The sequence below is a fragment of the Amblyomma americanum genome, chromosome 11, assembly GCF_052857255.1.
Source record: "Amblyomma americanum isolate KBUSLIRL-KWMA chromosome 11, ASM5285725v1, whole genome shotgun sequence".
Classification (NCBI taxonomy): Eukaryota; Metazoa; Arthropoda; class Arachnida; order Ixodida; family Ixodidae; genus Amblyomma; species Amblyomma americanum.
The window spans coordinates 24926282-24944185 of NC_135507.1; the positions used below are offsets into that span (position 1 = coordinate 24926282).

Genomic DNA, 17904 nt, shown 5'->3' on the forward strand with positions numbered 1-17904 from the left:
AGAGGTGACACCATGCGGCGCTACCATCACGTCAGCTTCGATGGCATCGAATATCTTCATTTGAACATTGTGTCCATTCCTCATTTAATACTCCTTTCCTGTCGCATTTCATGTATAAAATAATAAATAAATAAATAAATAAATAAATAAATAAATAAATAAATAAATAAATAAATAAATAAATAAATAAATAAATAAATAAATCAGCGCTTTCTAATCGCATTCGGTCCATACGCAACTGATTTCAACGTGCGTCATGAACATCTCTGTTAGCAAATCTTGTTTTGGCACTTGCTGTTGCAGCGGCCTCCGAGATCTCGATGACGGTAAAAAAAAAAGTGATCGAGATTAATTCCTTCGAATTACGTTACAACATTATAATGAATGAACGAACAAGGATAAGAGGGAATAAAGAAACGAATGCATGAGTGAATTTATTTATGCATACTGTCAGCTTATGCCAAGACAGGAGTGCAATTGCTGAACAATACAGTACAAAGCTGAAACACAATACAAAGCTGCAATGTACATCGTAAATGAATGAATGAATGAATGAATGAATGAATGAATGAATGAATGAATGAATGAATGAATGAATGAATGAATGATAAAAAGCGCACATGCGGGAGCGACCCACCGCTGCTGTAAGAGACCAACGCATCCAGGGGAATAAGATCGTTTCGAAATGGAGACGCTTCAAAAAAAAATAATAACGAGATAAGCAATACGCCAGCAGATTGCATGAATTTCAGAGCGCGTGTGTCGCAATGACGGGAGAGGAGTATGGTAGAGAGAGAAAGAGAGCAGTTTCCGCGGAAGCGACTGCGGCAACAGCGGGGCTGGCAGCGTATGGGCCTTGGACATCGTTCGGCTTGCCGGCATCGATTGACGCGCGCAGCGACTGACCTTCACTTGTCGGACATTTTCGACGCGCATGGTAATTCACCACGAGGGCCGGGCTCTTCGCCGACTGACCGCGCGACGGGCAGGACGACAAAAGCGGGCTGTCGCATTTCCCGTGTGAGGCATGCAGCGATGGCTGCATTGACGACGACAGCGACAAAAGAGCCATGTCGTTTTCCTTGACGCTGACCATAACCCAATGAGTAAACTGCGCCGGATAGAGTTATATTAGCGGCGCACTGAACTATACTCCGTGCGCATGTCGATGGCTGCGCCGCCTACCGTCAACACCGCGAACAAGAGGCGGGCCGCGTCTGCCTCACTCCCCGTCCGCTTCAGTGCGTTTTCCCAATGCACTCGTATATTGAATAGCTCACGTTGTATGGAGCATTGATTAGATTACAATTATTTCAATAAAATTTTCAATCAATCGCGAATCTAGGTTCATGCACAGTTTTTGTCAAAAGTATACAGTTCAAGGGGCCTGCTTCTGAACCCTGCAGCGTGGCTCCTTTTTCATAACTCAAGGACCCTAATCTCACGATGGCCGGAGGAACTCAAGTCCTCAACCCTCCAAAGTTCAGGACTGTGAAATGCGCTAAAGAGCACAGAGCTTAGAAGTAAATCCATTGGGCTGTATATTTTTGACAAAGACTGCACACCTTCGATGATGTTAAGAAACAAGCCAGTGCATAGTTGGCTGCTCAAACCTTTTAAAACTCTAAAAGCGACACCGAGGGACCGTGGCTGTTTGAAGGGAAAAGTAAAAAAAAAAATTCTGTAATCAGTTTTAATGAAGGAGTGGTTATTTTCGTTCTTGAATTTTGGTCACTATTTCACCTTCGGTGATCGTTTTGATGTTTAAGCATAGTCGCCTCGTTTCCGGTTCTCAAGGTGCAGAACAAACAGGCCTTCTGTTTGCAAATGTGACAGGTTGTCCGCCTTTAGACAAAAACGCGCTTTCAAAATAAGCACATCCATGAGAAAAAGAACTCAGTCGAAGAACGCAATGCCAAGCTCTGAGTGGCACACTGCTGCTGGATGCTTCGAGGAAAGGACTAGTTATAGAGAAGCAGGTGACGAAGCAGGTTACGATAGACAGTAGTATACATGTATGACTCCGATGTGTTCCCCTACAACCGCTCAATAATTTGTAATTGAATTTCACCTCCGTGCTCTGTCGATTTGGTTTCAACAATCGATTGATTGCTTTAACGTGTAAGGTGTGTTTTGGTCACGTGAAGCACGAAACCGCAATATAATCGCTGGTACATGCCTGATTTCAATTCACTGCAATGCTTAAGGTATCCTGCTTCAAGAACAGGAACGAAAACAGACAACATATCAGCAGTTTTATTGCAGTTCTGTTTCATGCCTCACGTGACCTGAAAAGACACCACATGTCGCAGCTATCGTTCGGTTGATGAAACCGATACAGCACGAAATAAGGAAGACAATTACAAGTTACTGAGCGGTCGTAGGTGAATCCCACGCGGCGATCCGTGTATTCTAATGTCTTGTGCATCATTAACAGAAGAGAAAACCTGCATCTAAAATGACGCCTCGCGAGTTCTTCAAAGAGAATGTGTCACACAAATCCGGCGAGCGTACGCCACCGTTGCATTCGCAGCTTCTGTGGCTGGACAACGGCTGTTGCGACGCCATCTTTTTGGGACCATCTATCAGCCTCAACAACGGTCGCCGAAGGAATTTCGTCTAATCGGGCTAGTGACGCTGTCGACTTAAAACATTGTCCTCCAAGACAATTTCTTTTAAACTTTCGTACCACGTGACCGTCCCCTAGTAACCAAGTCATTTCATCTCAAAGGTCACAACGTCAAGGGTCAAAGGTCGAGGCTTCAAAGACCCATCGGAATTTTCAGGATTAGAAGTGAAGTAGCGCACAAGCAATAAAATATATAGTTATCAGCCACTAATGTTGCGAATTGATTGCGCGATTGCCCTCCTATTGACCCAACATTTAGTCGTATCAACGTTAGTGCCAAGGTTAAGTGGTAGCCTCTTATATCGGTGCGCAGTAGTGTCGGATAAGTACCTACAGTAGAGAAGCAATTATAGCGGTACGCAATGTCATGAATCTGATCAACGTCGTCATGATTATATATAGGTAAGGAAAAGTTGCATCGCTTTTGACTGCGCTTGAATGTTTATCTCTCTCTTTCAATCGCTTTCATAGTCTTACTGGTTAAGATATCATTTATTCTGTGTTATTCAATACCGCTATGTGAGCTTTCTATAATATCACTTGCTTACCCACGGCTTCGGTTTCCGTTGCTGCTCAAGGGCCAAACTATTTAGATTTCACAGCCCCCCTGCTGTTACGAATGGCCTATATGCTGTCTGTAAACCTTTTCTTCTTGTGAACGCGTACTAATCAGTGGGTCTAAACACGGCCTCTTTATGGATGTTCATGAATGGTCGTTAAAAAAACTACAAAAGATCTAAGGCCGTAAGTTCCCAGACGATGTAAGATATAAATGGCTATTAATAATTAGGAGATAATAGTCTATTTATTCTCTCTGGGCAGCCTACAGGAATTGTCCGCAGACCCTTCATTTCAAATACAAAAGCTTAAACAGTCCATGTCGATAGAGACCATCTGAAAATATTTGCATGGATGTGTTCATAGGCTTGCTGCATTCGTTAAGTGCAGAACTCTAAGTGCCGCCCATAAAAATTTCGTTAGGGAGTCTATAGACTGTTCATACACTTTGTATATAAAGTCTAAACTTGATATAGACGAATCCTATCGACCAGTCTATAGGCAAAACAAATCGTATAGACAATCTATATATTTATGGCCATACACTTTAAGTAGACTTTTTATAGCAGTCTATAGACTATGTATTGGCAAAAGGAAATACAATATGAGGGCAATAGTGTCTATAAGAAGTCTATAGGCAGCATATAGACCGTTTTCATAAGAGCGCTTTCCTCTGCTCGCCACCGTTTTGAATAGATGGAAGGCGCAACAAAGATTAACGGGACACAGGTCTCGTCCATCGCCGCGCCCGAAAGAGCGGCTGACGCCGGCGTGGCAGTGCAGGGCGCTGAACCAGCCGCAGTGCCTGTAGCTGCTTCCCCCTGCAGGGCCGCTTCGCACCGCTGACTGCGGCGGTGGCCGGTTTCACGCACGTGTCACACATACCAACGACATCGAGTACCGGAAGACGTAAACTGCTCACCCACGCACTCTCACCCACTATCTTCCACTCTCTCCCTGAGCCCGAGTCGTACCGGAGGCAACCATGGGAGCAACAGATACAGGTACTCGTATCAATTACGATATCTGCGATCACAGCATCACTGTGTTGAAATGAAAAGTAGCAATCATCATCATCACGAAGGCCGGAGACACCGCAGCGTGAAGCACTATCCTCCAAATTTCTGCCTACTCTGGAAAAAATTTACCCGCCGCGGTGGCTCCGAGGTTAACGCGCTCGTCTGCTGATCCGGAGTACCGGTGTTCGAACGCGACCGCGGCGGCCGTGCTTCGATGGAGGCGAAACGCTAAGACGCCCGTGTGCTGTGCGATATAAGTGCGCGCTAACGATCCCCAGGTGGTCGAAATTATTGCGGAGCCCTCCACTACAGCACCTCTTTCTTCCTTTCTTCTCTCAGTCCCTCCTTTATCCCTTCCCTTACGGCGCGGTTCAGGTGTCCGCCGATATGGGAGACAGATACTGCGCCCTTTCCTTACCTCAAAACCAATGTTTCTCTGGAAGAAAGTTGGCGCATGGAAGTGAGAAGAAGGCTTAGTTAGGCTGGTTGGTGCATGTTGACGGAAACTACTGAACAGAGCTAACAGATGGCGCGGAAGAGGAGAACACAGCGCATCTGTTTGTGTTCTTCTCTTCCGCGCCATCTGTTAGCGCTGTTCAGTAGTTTCCAGCAATATGCTAGAGGCGGAGAGAAAGTGGAGATTTTCGGGATATGGCTTCGCGCTGCCATGTCTCCGACAATGATGATGATCGCTCTCGAACAACACATTTTTCTTCCCACGATATCCAACGGTCCTGGACTGTAGTCGGATACACCTCAAGTCTGCAGCGCAGCTCCAACCACATTCAGGAACGTCGAAAAGAATTCCTTCGTGACAGAAAGTAGCTTGTCGTAAAATATTTTCTTGTCCTCTAATTGAGAAGCTAATCACGAGACGAAATTGTAAGCTCAAGAATTTTGATGCCTTTTGACTTTTTTGGTACAGTCAAGAATTAAAAATCTTATTTTGTTCAGTGTTGTAATTGATCAGTGGAGTAATAGAGGGAGCCGCGGACCGTGGTCTCTGTTATCAACTTGCTGTTTTTTAATGTGTTCTACTATACGGGTATTGGTGCACGATAAAGGTTTTTCACTGCCACCAAAACCTGCATCCATCCTCTCATCCGCAATAGCTCGCTGGATTATTTGTTGAGCGCTTTATGAGTCATGCCTAGCCAAGATCATTTGCTCGGCTTAACTTCAGCAGGGATATCATTAATTCACGCTTCTAATGCGATCCGGACGTTTCTGTATCTAAACGTCATGGCCATCATGTTCCTTTAGTTCGCTCGCCGAGCGGCTCTTAGCCGAACTTTTTCACTAGCCTCTAAATACTGATACTGCAAGGTAGTACTTGCATATGCATTTGTAAATGCTTCAAATAAATCAGTTAATTAACATGTAGTGGCATTTTGTGGTGTATCGTTGTATAGTTAGCGAACCCAATTAGACCATTATTTTTTAAATGTTCGACATCACTATCCCTACAGATCACTATTTTAGCATTCTACCAGGCTTCTGACATATTCGAGGCAGTGAGGAATTACACATTTATTTTAATTTAATTTTATTTGCAAGCTAGCCAGTGCAAATGTGTTAGCAAAAGAGCTTTCCCGCATCGAGAACCTCGCCGTTTTAGAGCCTATATCTGCAGATACACCGTTTTCCTCCAGTGTATCCTCTGCGAAGCTTTCCTAACTTACTCATTAGTCACAACGAGAATTTCTATTGCCTCGGCAACACCATTCCTAATATTTTGGATGTTGCACAGATCTGTATGGAACTTGCGGGCTGCTTCAACTGTCTTGTCGAAATTGGTAAAGCCATAGCTGTCTTTGTCTATTACTATGTGCATCGGGCTTTTGCTCACATCAAATTCCCGTGTACCTAGTTTCAAGCTTTCTTCGTGTTTTTTTTTCTTAATGACTTTATGTGCCTATGTTGATTTTCACCCGCTCATTCATTTTTACAGTTCTGCTAGCTTGACCTTTTCAGTGGGCATCGCGTTACTCTATAAGATACGTCGTTTCCTGCGACAGTTTGCCAGTATCGTGCAAAGCTACCCCACTTCCTACGGGCTTTCCACCTTGCGTGATTATACTGGTAAGATCGTTCTCCATGGTCGCCGTGTTACACCCTCCTTTTCATATATTCCTATGATATTCCTATGTAAGCCTCAATATTCCATATCTGAGCCTCATATATTCAATATATGTAAGCCTCATATATTTCATATATTCCTATGTAAGCCTATGATCAGTCTCCTACAAATGCATTCGTTATCATGACGCGTGTCTGTCATGGCTACTTCACCTAGAAGTATGCGCCAGTTACTGCCTGCGCCTTACTAACAACCGTGGACCGTTTCTTCTGCATGAGACTGTTTTGCCCATTCGTTATCTTTCTTTTCTTATTTTCTTCTATCAGTAAAATCGTTCCTCTCTCTCTCTGACGTTATAATCTGCCCGCACAGGTACTCACTAACTCGCTACAAGTCGCCCCCTGACATTCTTAGCATGGCAAAATCATCAGCAGGTCGGTGCTTGCAAAGATATTTGAAGTTATCTTGCATTCCTAATCCCGCATTCCTTATGTTTGGATTGGTTTATGGTTTATGGAGAGTCTAACGTCCCAAAGCGACTCAGGCTATGAGGAACGCCGTAGTAGAGGGCTCCGGAAATTTCGACCCCGGGGGTTCTTTAACGTGCACTGACATCGCACAGCACACGGGCCTCTAGAATTTTGCCTCTATCGAAATTCGCGGCCGGGATAGAACCCGCGTTTTTCGGGACAGTAGCCGAGCGCCATAACCACTCAGCCATCGCGGCGGCACGCATGACTTAAGTTTTCGTGGAGTGAATAGCAAAGGCGAGATTCTGTTTCCTTTCCTGACGCCCTTGTTGCTTGGCAATACTCACTCGTGTTTTAATGTGCTATAGCATCTGCGTAGCATCTGCGCCATTTTAGATGATGACGTCACGAGTTTGACTTAAGTGACGGGAAATTTTTTAAACTGAGCTTTCTCAGAGTTAAATGTGCCTTTTCCTGCCGGACGAACATCAATAAACCGTAAAAGAGCCATATGATCGATTTTTATTAACAACAGTTGTGCAGAGTTGTCCTAACTTTCCCATTAAACCTCGTTATAAGAAGAGCTTTAGAGAATACTAGATATAAATGAGTACAAAATTTTCCCTGATACCTCCCCATAGAAGTGTATGCGTGTTATTACCTCAACTGAATAAGGCATTTCTTCCCCACTGAACCCGTATAGAGAACCGATTCTCGATTATGGCGCTGTCTAAGCTTGTTGGCTTTTGCAGTACGACGAAGCTGAGCACGCATAATCTAAACAAGAAAAGAAAGTAAAGCTTTGTAGAGGGCTAGTTGGTCGTACATACTGAGACTTGGGAGCGCTACAATCAAGACAAGGGGACAACACCACACCACGAGACACGAGCACAAACTTTTAACTGAGTTTATTTTCGACATGGCGCATATTTATACACATCTAATCATGGGACACGCAAACATAAAAGCGTGAGAGCCAGCCAAGATAGCCAAGCAATCACCTAAAACCATGCGATATATAAACTATCCTCGCAAGTCATGAATTTCACAAATGACCGGCTAAAAACAATTTTTCTTTTTTTGTTAAAGCCACAGACGTGTCGCCAACGAAGGATGATTGTGTAAGATGGTGGCCGCATATGATTCAGGGCAGGGTTGTTTAAAAGTCACATGGAGATCACCTTTATCCTGTAGTGGTTTTATCTAGGTTGCTAGTGATGATTACAAGAAATGAAGGTTTATTCGGCAGGAAATTTCAAGTATGCTCTTCAGTTTGAAGTTAGGATAATTAGAATTGATTTGTACGTCTTGAAGTGGTCTATTTGACAAAATATTTTGTCACAGTATTAGTGCGCCCGCAAAAGCCAAGAGCACAAGACACGCCTTTAGCGCAGGCTGCAAGCGTCGAAAAAATGTAGGCAAAAAACGCTGAAAGTTCCATGAAAAAAGCAAAGCTTAGGCTAATATGTCAAGACAGAGGCACCAAAAGGTGAAGAGGAATTGTCCCCTTTAATAATTGACATTTACTTTGAGCCTGAATCATTGAAAATCTTACCTAACATATACACACATGTCATCTGAACTGGTATAGTCGTAGGCGTATGGACAGAGCTGGCCTATGGACACAGAAGCTCGGGTGCCTGAACACCAGCATGATGGCTACGTACAGTAACAAAGGAACTGTAGCGCGACCAAGACGAACACAAGACAGAGGTACACAGGACTAGCGCTAAACTTCATCTAACTTTATTCACTGGCAGCGCAGCAAATATAAGGAAAAAGCACGATCACGTGCAGATACCAGGTCACACACACCACTGTCAACAGAACCGTTCAAGTTATGCCATCTCCGATTTGTATAGATTCACAGACGTATCGCTAACACAATATACACCTCTCTTCGTTATATGAAATGCCTCCAGTAGTTCCCTTGCCCTAGTATCTTTGCTTTTGCCCAAAATCTTTATCTCATGAAACCGTGGTTGACACTTTTTGCAGGACTGGCATCTATCCTGCGGCAAATGTTCTGTCGCTCGAGGGCAGTCAGAACACTCAGTGCAGTGCTGAGGAAGATGTGCACCACTTAGGTCTTTCAGTGAGCGCGCGTGCTCACCTGCCCTTTCATTTATGCACCGCCCTGTTTGGCCCACATAGACCTTCCCGCATGACAGCGGTATCTGATATACCACCCCGATGCAGCAATCCGTAAACTTCTTTGCATGTCTGACGCGGCAACCACTCTTGTCTTTGCTCGCAATTCGCGCGCAGAGCTGTGCCATCTTGCGTGGGGCCGAGAAGGCAACCGGCACGCCATGTTTGTTAGCCACTTTTTTCAAGTGGTGGGCTACCTTGTGCACATATGACACAACCTCCGGTTTGACAGCCGTTTCTCTGCTGACACATGGCTGCTGCACCTTGATGTTTTTTTATGTTCTGTAAGAGGGCTTCAGCAACCGCTGTGATGACTGTTGTATCCTTCTTTCTTGTTTCAGTTTCGTTTCTTTCAGTGTACATATCGTCATCGTCATTCAATATGATTTCCTATATAAGTGGCTTCACTGTGACGAATAAAAGAGGGTTTTTTTGCATACTGCGCTTGCGTGGTCCAGTGTCATGCGTCTGGTATGAACCAGACACCACATATTGGCGACGAGGGTCAGTATCGGAGCCATGCCGCTCGGGTGTTTCCCAGCACCGCCCCCTTTCTTGCCTGCACCCGGTGACCCGGCTGTGCCTTGGCAGCAGTGGAAACGCGTATTCCTGAATTTCCTGGAGGCCATTGGCGGCGACGAACTGAAGCCGAAGCGTTGCAAGGCAATTCTGCTAAACTCGCTCGGGGTTGAAGGCCAGCGAATATTCCACAGCATCCTTGCACAAGGAGCATACGTGACCGCGGACGCCAAGGCCGAGGACAAGGTGGACCAGTTCAAGGACGCGCTTGCTGCACTGGATACGCATTTCGCGAGCGCTACGAATGATTTAGTGGAGCGGCGCCGGTTTCGCCAATGACGACAACTGCCTGGTGAGACATTTCAAGCATTTACAAACAGTCTTCGGGACCTTGCGACTACTTGCAATTTTGGCATTGCTACCGATAGCATGATTCGAGACCAATTAATGGAAGGCACTTCGTCACGAACAACCCGTGAACGCATGCTTTATGAAGGGTCTTCGCTTACACTGCACCGTGCTGTTGACATCGGGAAGCAAATTGAGCAAACACAACCAGAGCTTGGGGAATTCGCGCATATCACTGTGAACAAGATTCAAGATGTGCGAAAAAGGTCAGACTCTGAGCAAGGAAGTTGCTATAGGTGCGGCTCGTCATCGCATATGGCTAACTCGACTGCATGTCCGGCGAGGAACAAGCGTTGTCACTCTTGTGGAAAAAATTGGTCACTTTTCAAGCATGTGCAAATCGAAGAAAAAGAAATATGCCGTTCGAAAGCCGGAGAAGGACAACGCCGTCACGGTACTTCAAATCGGTGACCGTAATGCGTCGGCGAAAGATATTCGAGCCAACATTTCTATCGGGAAGATAAGATTGTCGTTGATTGTCGGCACAGGCGCTACGGTTTCTTTGCTCAGTGAAGAGCACTACCACAAATATCTAGCCAACGCGTACTCATTGCGACCGCCGACTGCCAATTTGTGTAACTATTCCGGAGAACAAATCAAGTTAAGCGGTTGCTTTCTTGCTGACGTATCTTGCAAGGGAAACAGAGCCAGTGTGCTTTTTCATGTCACAACCAAGGGCACTCCGCTGCTGGGGCTTGATGCCGTTCGGAGCCTGGGAATCACTATCACCGGCTCAACCTTGAATTGCTGCCAGGTGACATGCCCTGATTCACTGCCTTCAGAATTCACGCACCAGTTTCCGCACTTGTTCACGGAACAGTTAGGGCATGTGAAAGGCTTTGTTCACCATGTTAAATGCCGTTCATCTGTGAAGCCAGTCGTTGCGAAACTCCGACGCCTGCCGGTCACGCTACGGCAACAGGAATCGGTAGAGATACAACGTCTGCTGGCCGAAGATATAATTGAACCTGTCGACGCATCGGAGTGGATTTCACCGATCGTCGTCGTGAGAAAGAAGGACGGTGCAATTAGGTTGTGTGTAGACCTACGGGAAGTGAACAAGGCAGTAATTGCCGATGCTTTTCCTCTTCCGCATACAGAGGAACTACTTCATGAACGTGCTTCTCAAAGGTCGACTTAGCGTCGGCATACCACCAGCTAGAACTGACTCCGGAAAGTCGGGGACTAACCACCTTTATCACACACGAAGGATTGTTTCGTTTTAAGAGAGTGTGTTTTGGCCTTGCATCTGCCCGTTCGGCCTTTCAGAGAATGATGCAGCATATTTTGAAAGATTGTAAAGGCGTACTTTGTTACATTGATGATGTGATTGCGTGGGGCAAGACACGTGAGGAGCACCACAAGAATCTACACCAGGTGCTAAAACGCATTGGTGATTCAGGTTTGAAGCTCAACCAGAAATGCACATTTGCTGTTTCATAACTATCCTTTTTAGGGCATACGGTAAGCTCAAAAAGGCTCACACCATTGCAGTCTAAGGTTGACGCTATTGTCAAAGTGCCTGCTCCTCACGATGTTGCCACTGTGAGGTCATTTTTGGGTCTCGCTGGTTACTATGCTCGGTTTGTGCCGCGATTTGCTGATCTCGTCGAGCCGCTTAGAAGGCTGCTGCGGTCTGGTCAACAGTTCACGCGGGATGATGAGGCTGAGCGTAGCTTCCAGCTTGTTAAGACAGCGTTGTCTTCAAGCCCAGTCACACAAATGTTTAACCCAGACCTTGATGTAATTGTTACGACAGATGCTTCTGATAAGGGACTGGGAGCCGTTCTTCAGCAACGCGATGGTGACATCGTACGCACGGTGGCCTTCGCATCGCGTGCCCTGACTCCTGCTGAGCGGAAGTACTCCGCTGGGGAACGTGAGGCCCTTGCTTGTCTCTTCGCGTGCGAGCGCTGGCACGTCTACTTGTGGGGTAGAAAATTTTTGTTACGTACAGACCACCAGGCACTGGTGACGTTATTTTCAGCTGCCGGTACAGGACGCCGACCTTTGCGTATATCCAGATGGTCAGCTCGACCTTTGTATTATAACTTCGACATAGAGTACCAAAAGGGATCGCAAAATGTCGTGGCCGATGCGTTTTCACGCCTGCCTCTTGACTGTGATTCGCAGCAGACGATGCAGGAAGAAATTGTGTCCATTGTATCAGATTGCCTAACAAAGGAACGGCTGCAGGTGGCCACTGCTGCAGACAGCCCACTGCAACAGGTTGTTGTGCACGTGGTACATGGTTGGGCGCTTAGAAAAGCTTTGCCAGCAGAAGTAATGCCGTACTTTAACGTGTGGGAAGAGCTTTCTTTCGTTGATGGCCTTTTGATGCGCGGCGAGCAGGTAGTTGTTCCGAGTGAATTAACCTCGCTCCTTGTTGGTTTTGCGCACGAAGGTCACCCAGGAATTGTGAGGACGAAGCAGAGACTACGTGATCTTTACCGATGGCCGCGTTTGTCATATCTGCCAGGCCGCGGACAAGTCCGCTAAACCGTCGTTTGCACCGCTGCAGCCGGTGACGTTTACAGCGCTACCATGGCGGAAGTTAGCAATGGATATAGTGGAACCGATTGGCTGTGCCCCTTCAAACTGTAGGTACATGATATCGCTGATCGATTAACATTCAAAATGGCCCGAGGTTGCCTTTTAATCTACAGTGACGTCACAGAGTGTGGTCGATTTTTTGCAGGCTGTGTTCAGCCGAGAATGCTATCCGGAAGAAACTGCCACAGATAATGGGCCTCAGTTTAGATCGCAAATGTTTGAAACATTCTTGAGAGAGAGGGGTATTGCGCATCGTTGTTCTCCTATGTACTATCCACAGGGAAACGGCGCGATTGAACGTTTTAATCGCGTGCTGAAAGATTCCATGCAGGTTGCCCGATTGGAACAACGACCCCTCCAGGCTGCTGTGGTTGACTATCTCGGCATATATAGGTCGACGCCGCATGCGACAACGGGTGTGTCGCCAGCTAAGTTGCTCCACGGGCGCCAGCCAAGGACAAGACTCAATACAGTGGGCTTGCCGACAAAAAAGGGGGTCCATGCCGGTTCGAATAAAAATGTTCCTGATAGGGTTAAGGCGAAGCAGACGTATACGGACAGTATACGTCTGCTTCGTCTGTATACGTCTGTATACGTATACGGACAGTATGCGTATACAGTATACAGTATACGGACAGGAGGCGAGGTGCGAAAAGACCAGCCTTTAGTGTAGGGGACTTCGTGTACGCAAGCCAGCAGGCGGTGGGCAAGCGTCTGTAAACTACATGGGACCTTTCAGGATTGTCGGCAGAAAAGGCAAAAATAGCTTTTTGATGAGCGACGGTCGTTGCTGGAACGCGTCTAAACTAGTTCGGGTTCCCTGCAATCAATCGCAGACAATAGAACAATGGGCATGGGAATTGCCTCATGACTACTCGGGTACCGCTGGGCCTGAAAGCCGCGCAGACGCTGAACAGGGTGAACTGTTGCGATCGCCGGAAACAAGGGCTGAAGTTAATGAGGAAGTGGTTGCTCCTTTAGAGGATTCCGTGGAGCAACCTTTGCGTCGCAGCACTAGGCTACGCCGACCTGTCGAAAGATTTGGGTTTTCTTTACCTGAACAATAAGTGTTTAGTTCGTGTTATTTTTGGTTGTTGCAAATTACTATGTTGTATTTTCAAGCGGGAGGCGATGTTGTATCCTTCTTTCTTGTTTCAGTTTCGTTTCTTTCAGTGTACATATCGTCATCGTCATTCAATATGATTTCCTATATGAGTGGCTTTACTGTGACGAATAAAAGAGGGGTTTTTTTTGCATACTGCGCTTGCGTGGTCCAGTGTCATGCGTCTGGTCTGAACCAGACACCACAATGACAGTGACTAGGAACCCTGCCGAAAGTAATCTGTCAACCTGCGTGTCATAGCTCCCTTGCATAGTATGACAACACGATTTCATGAGAGCCGATTCAAGGCAAAGCTTGGCAATGGCGCGTTTTACTGTTTTCGACTGAGCCGAAGCATACGTTAGTAACTGCTTCTGTGCTCACGGTGCGTATCTCCAACATGCATGTTATACACCCACATTGATGTTTATGTCTAAGAACTGTAAAGAACCCCGCACAGGCAGCTCATGCGTGAACCTCAGTCCCCCTCCCATATCTTTAAAGGTATTTAACACAGTGCTCACAGCATCTGTGTACGTCAACTCCGTCAACTCATTCTGTTTTTTAAAACTACCAGAAAGTCGTCAACATACCTAAAAACTTTCAGAACCCCTTCCCCGTTAAACTTGGTTCAAGGGCGCGGTCAATAGATGTTAGAAAAAAGTTAGCAAGTACAGGCGCTACGCAGGATCCAATGCAGATCCCTTGTCTTTGGCGATAAAATTTGTTGCCGTAAGAGACAAACGTCACACTGAGGTAAAATTCAAGTATCCTCATAAAATTATCTATTGAAACCCCTGAGGAGTTCTGAAATTGAACAGCACCGCTCTATTCTATAGGAACTCTTACAGCTACAAACAACTCACTGTGGGGCACAGAATAAAATAAATCTTCAACATCCACAGAAAACACAAAAGTTTATCGCTAGTCTTGTGTACCTCTGTCTTGTGTTCGTCTTGGTTAAGCTACAGTTCTTTTGTTACAGTATGCACCATCTAGCCCAACAAAAAGTTCTTCTAAAGGCTACGTACAGTCATGAGCAAAGGTTTTCGGAAAACAATTTGTTTATGAGTCGCCTGGCTGGTCAGTCATCTAGTATTTTTCCAGGCGATCGAGCAAGATTGCCCCTTGTGCTTCAATGATTTTTTTTCACCTCCTTGTTCAATCGGGCAGAAATTAGTTTTTTTTTCCCTCGAGCCAACGTCTCGCCAAACTTTTGTTCATGACCGTACAATTGTAGGTAAGAATTCGATGAAAAAGTACGTGCTGTTAAAATAGTTGGCTCATCTTACTCTAGAAATGATCCTCAAGGGCGCATCAATGAAGACGACAACATAGGGAGAAAAGACAGGACAAGCTTTCAGCCTATCAAACGTCAATGTATTCCGGACTGACTTGAAAGCTATACTTTCATCCCTATAAATTCACATTCATTCAGTATAATTTAGTACAAAGCTTTTAAAGGATGAAAGCCCAGTGACAGTCTAAAATATTTGAAATAATTCGACAGCGTGGCGTGGGTCTCAGTTACGGGAGGGCTAAGTTATCCCGCTCAACTTGCAGTCACACGATTGCGTTCAAGTAGATGTTAATTAGTGCTTAAACCTTCCATTGTTGAGCTTGACATCAACACGTTCTCCTCGACCAACGCAATTGTAGGAATGAAAATGCATCCATAGATCACCACCAAATTACCACAAGTGTTCAAAACAAGGTTTGCATATGAAAGGAAGGATCACAGCCAGACGTCGTACAGCAGAAATCGTGCTAGAATCCCAATTACGGGCGTTCAGTACCTTATAATTCAGAGAAACCGGGCCTTCGGGTGATATCACATGAGGCGTGCGCATCGCAGACATTCCGCGATGTCGTAATCTAAAAAGAATCGAAGTCTTCCAGGCAGCCAAATTATTGCACGGATATCCAATCTGTTCATTGTATTAACAGGCTTTGCTTAAAGCAGTATGCCACCACGCACTTTCAATGCAAGCGATCTCCGCCTTCTTCTTTCCTTATCAAATATATGCTCCCTCAGCTGTGACATTCGTGAAGGAAAAAGATGGATGTTCTGGAGGGCTGAGGAGTGCCGGCACGCTCCTGCATAGCCATACATGGACACCCTGCTACAATCCTACATTCAGGAACACTCTTATCGAAAATGTTTCAGCTTTCCGCCGCTGTTTTGACAATAAAAACAGTTAAAGGCGCGACGCGCACTAGACAATGTCAGTCACGAGGCATCACGACGACAGGCTTTGCTAGGAGACAAAGCGGCTTGCACGCCGACACATGCCGATCTCCCAACAGCTGTACGCGTATACGCGACTCCTATAGTGACACTCTTAGAATACGTACCTGCTTGCACGTCTTGGGGTACACAGGTTCACTCGAAACAATGAAAGCTCGCCGGCCCAGTGTCACAGCTCACTCGAACTCCGCTGCCTGTCTGCACACACCACCACTAAAACAACGCAGCGACACGTACTGGGGACGGAGAGCTCAGTTGGCCCACCGGCCATGGGCGCACACTCGACCGACTCGGAGAGCCGAAGTGGGAAAGGAGGGGGGGGGGGCACCCCGTGGATACGCGTCAACAAGAGGTGCGTTGCTACGGGAGCTGGGCCCGCTCCTGGTGGCGGAACTCTTCCTTTCTCTCTCTAGGGCATTGTTAAAGACTGGCGTGAGCGCGCGATATTCAAATCAACCCACGGATCGCCATGAGAGTTCGGGACGGTGAACGAACATTCCCCAAGAAACAGAGAAACGCTCGATTACATTATGTGTGGGCAATGCGATAGCGTTCGAAGCTGTTGATGTCTTGGCCGCAAGTGACTGGTTAGGCTTGTGAGACTCAAGTTGGTCTTCCCAGGCCCTTCCCTTACACCACCTGCCACGGCTGAGAAGTGGAAGCGTCACAAAGATGTACCGCGTCTGGTGCTGATGACGTCACGTTACTCCAGCCAATGAACATTCTCTGTTTTGGTGACTTCACGCCCCTCCAGCCAATGGGCTTTCTCGGCTCTGGTGACGTCCCTGATGACTTCACTGCCCGCCAGTTAATTAGGATTTTTCTTTGCAACGCCGGACGGTCGCCGCGGGCTTTATGCTCCGCTGAGTATGCTATGATATAGCATAAAAATTCCCGCGTGACCTAATCCACCGGAAGACTCTGCGAGGCAGTAATTCACCATGTTGTCTACGTCTGTATGTTCGACGTTCACTGTGCTGTTTGTGAGTACCAGCAAGGAAGAAACGGTTAGAACGGTGTGAAATGCCTTATATTGGGAGGCAACTAAAACGTTTCTATCACTTTGTGCTTGTGTGTGTGTGTTTGATTTTATGGTTTTATGGTGTTTAACGTCCCAAAGCGATGATGAAGAAAAGGCAAGTGAGCGGGCCTGTCGACTGGCACCAAACGGTTGACTGTCAATGACTCGTGTGGGCAGGAAGCATATGAGAAAATCACGAGGTGATAGAACAGGTGGCTCGCGGCAGCAATCGTGTACGCCGAAGGGTCAACGACAGTTGCGTGAAAGTCTATAGCCTTGTACCCCGCATATGCGTGTAAGGGGTTGAACGAAGGCAGAGAAGGCAAGCGCATGGGCCTGTCCACTGTCAGCCAATGGACCACTATCAATGCCTCGTGCGGATAGGGGCGAAGGAATGGGACGGGAGAGAAATAGGATACGCTCCTGCCGCAGCCGCCGGCGCCGAAGCGACGACAACAGCTGCGGGGAAAAAAAAAAGGCCCGGTACTCCTGATGCGGTGGTTAGAAGACCATGTGGGTGAAATGCTCGTGCGCGAAGCGCCGTTCACGTAGTTCAATGCTTAACCGGTATGAGCGACGTGTGGCGAAGCTATAGTCGACGTGGGGACGCGCTACCTTGTGATTTCTGAAATTATTAATTGGTTTTTGGGGAAAGGAAATGGCGCAGTATCTGTCTTATATAACGGCGGACACTTGAACCACGCCGTAAGGGAAGGGATAAAGGAGGGAGTGAAAGAAAAAAGGAAGAAAGAGGTGCCGTAGTGGGATTATTATTAATTAATTGGTTTTTGGGGAAAGGAAATGGCGCAGTATCTGTCTCATATATCGGCGGACACCCGAACCGCGCCGTAAGGGAAGGGATAAAGGAGGGAGTGAAAGAAGCGAGGAAGAAAGAGGTGCCGTAGTGAAGGGCTCCGGAATAATTTCGACCACCTGGGGATCTTTAACGCGCACTGACATCGCACAGCCCACGGGCGCATTAGCGTTTTGCCTCCATAAAAACGCAACCCACTTCATGATTTGGTATGATGCTGCCGTAACTCCGACATCACTCCAAATGAATTGGAGAAAGGATGTCCATTTCGAATGGATCCTTATAGAAACGGTTCCTCGTGTTACCAGGAAGCGGCAAAGGTTACAACGCTG

The 17904-nt window shown here is 46.6% G+C and overlaps 1 protein-coding gene across 1 annotated transcript in view; it reads right to left on the bottom strand.

Moving 5' to 3' along the window:
* LOC144110107 (osmotic avoidance abnormal protein 3-like) overlaps positions 1-15984 on the bottom strand; it is a 60097-nt gene extending 44113 nt beyond the window's left edge. The window contains exon 1 of the mRNA XM_077642923.1: positions 15845-15984. The gene's annotated coding sequence lies outside the window, so the exon portion shown is untranslated. The remainder of the gene's footprint in view (positions 1-15844) is intronic.
* Positions 15985-17904: the final 1920 nt, after the last annotated feature.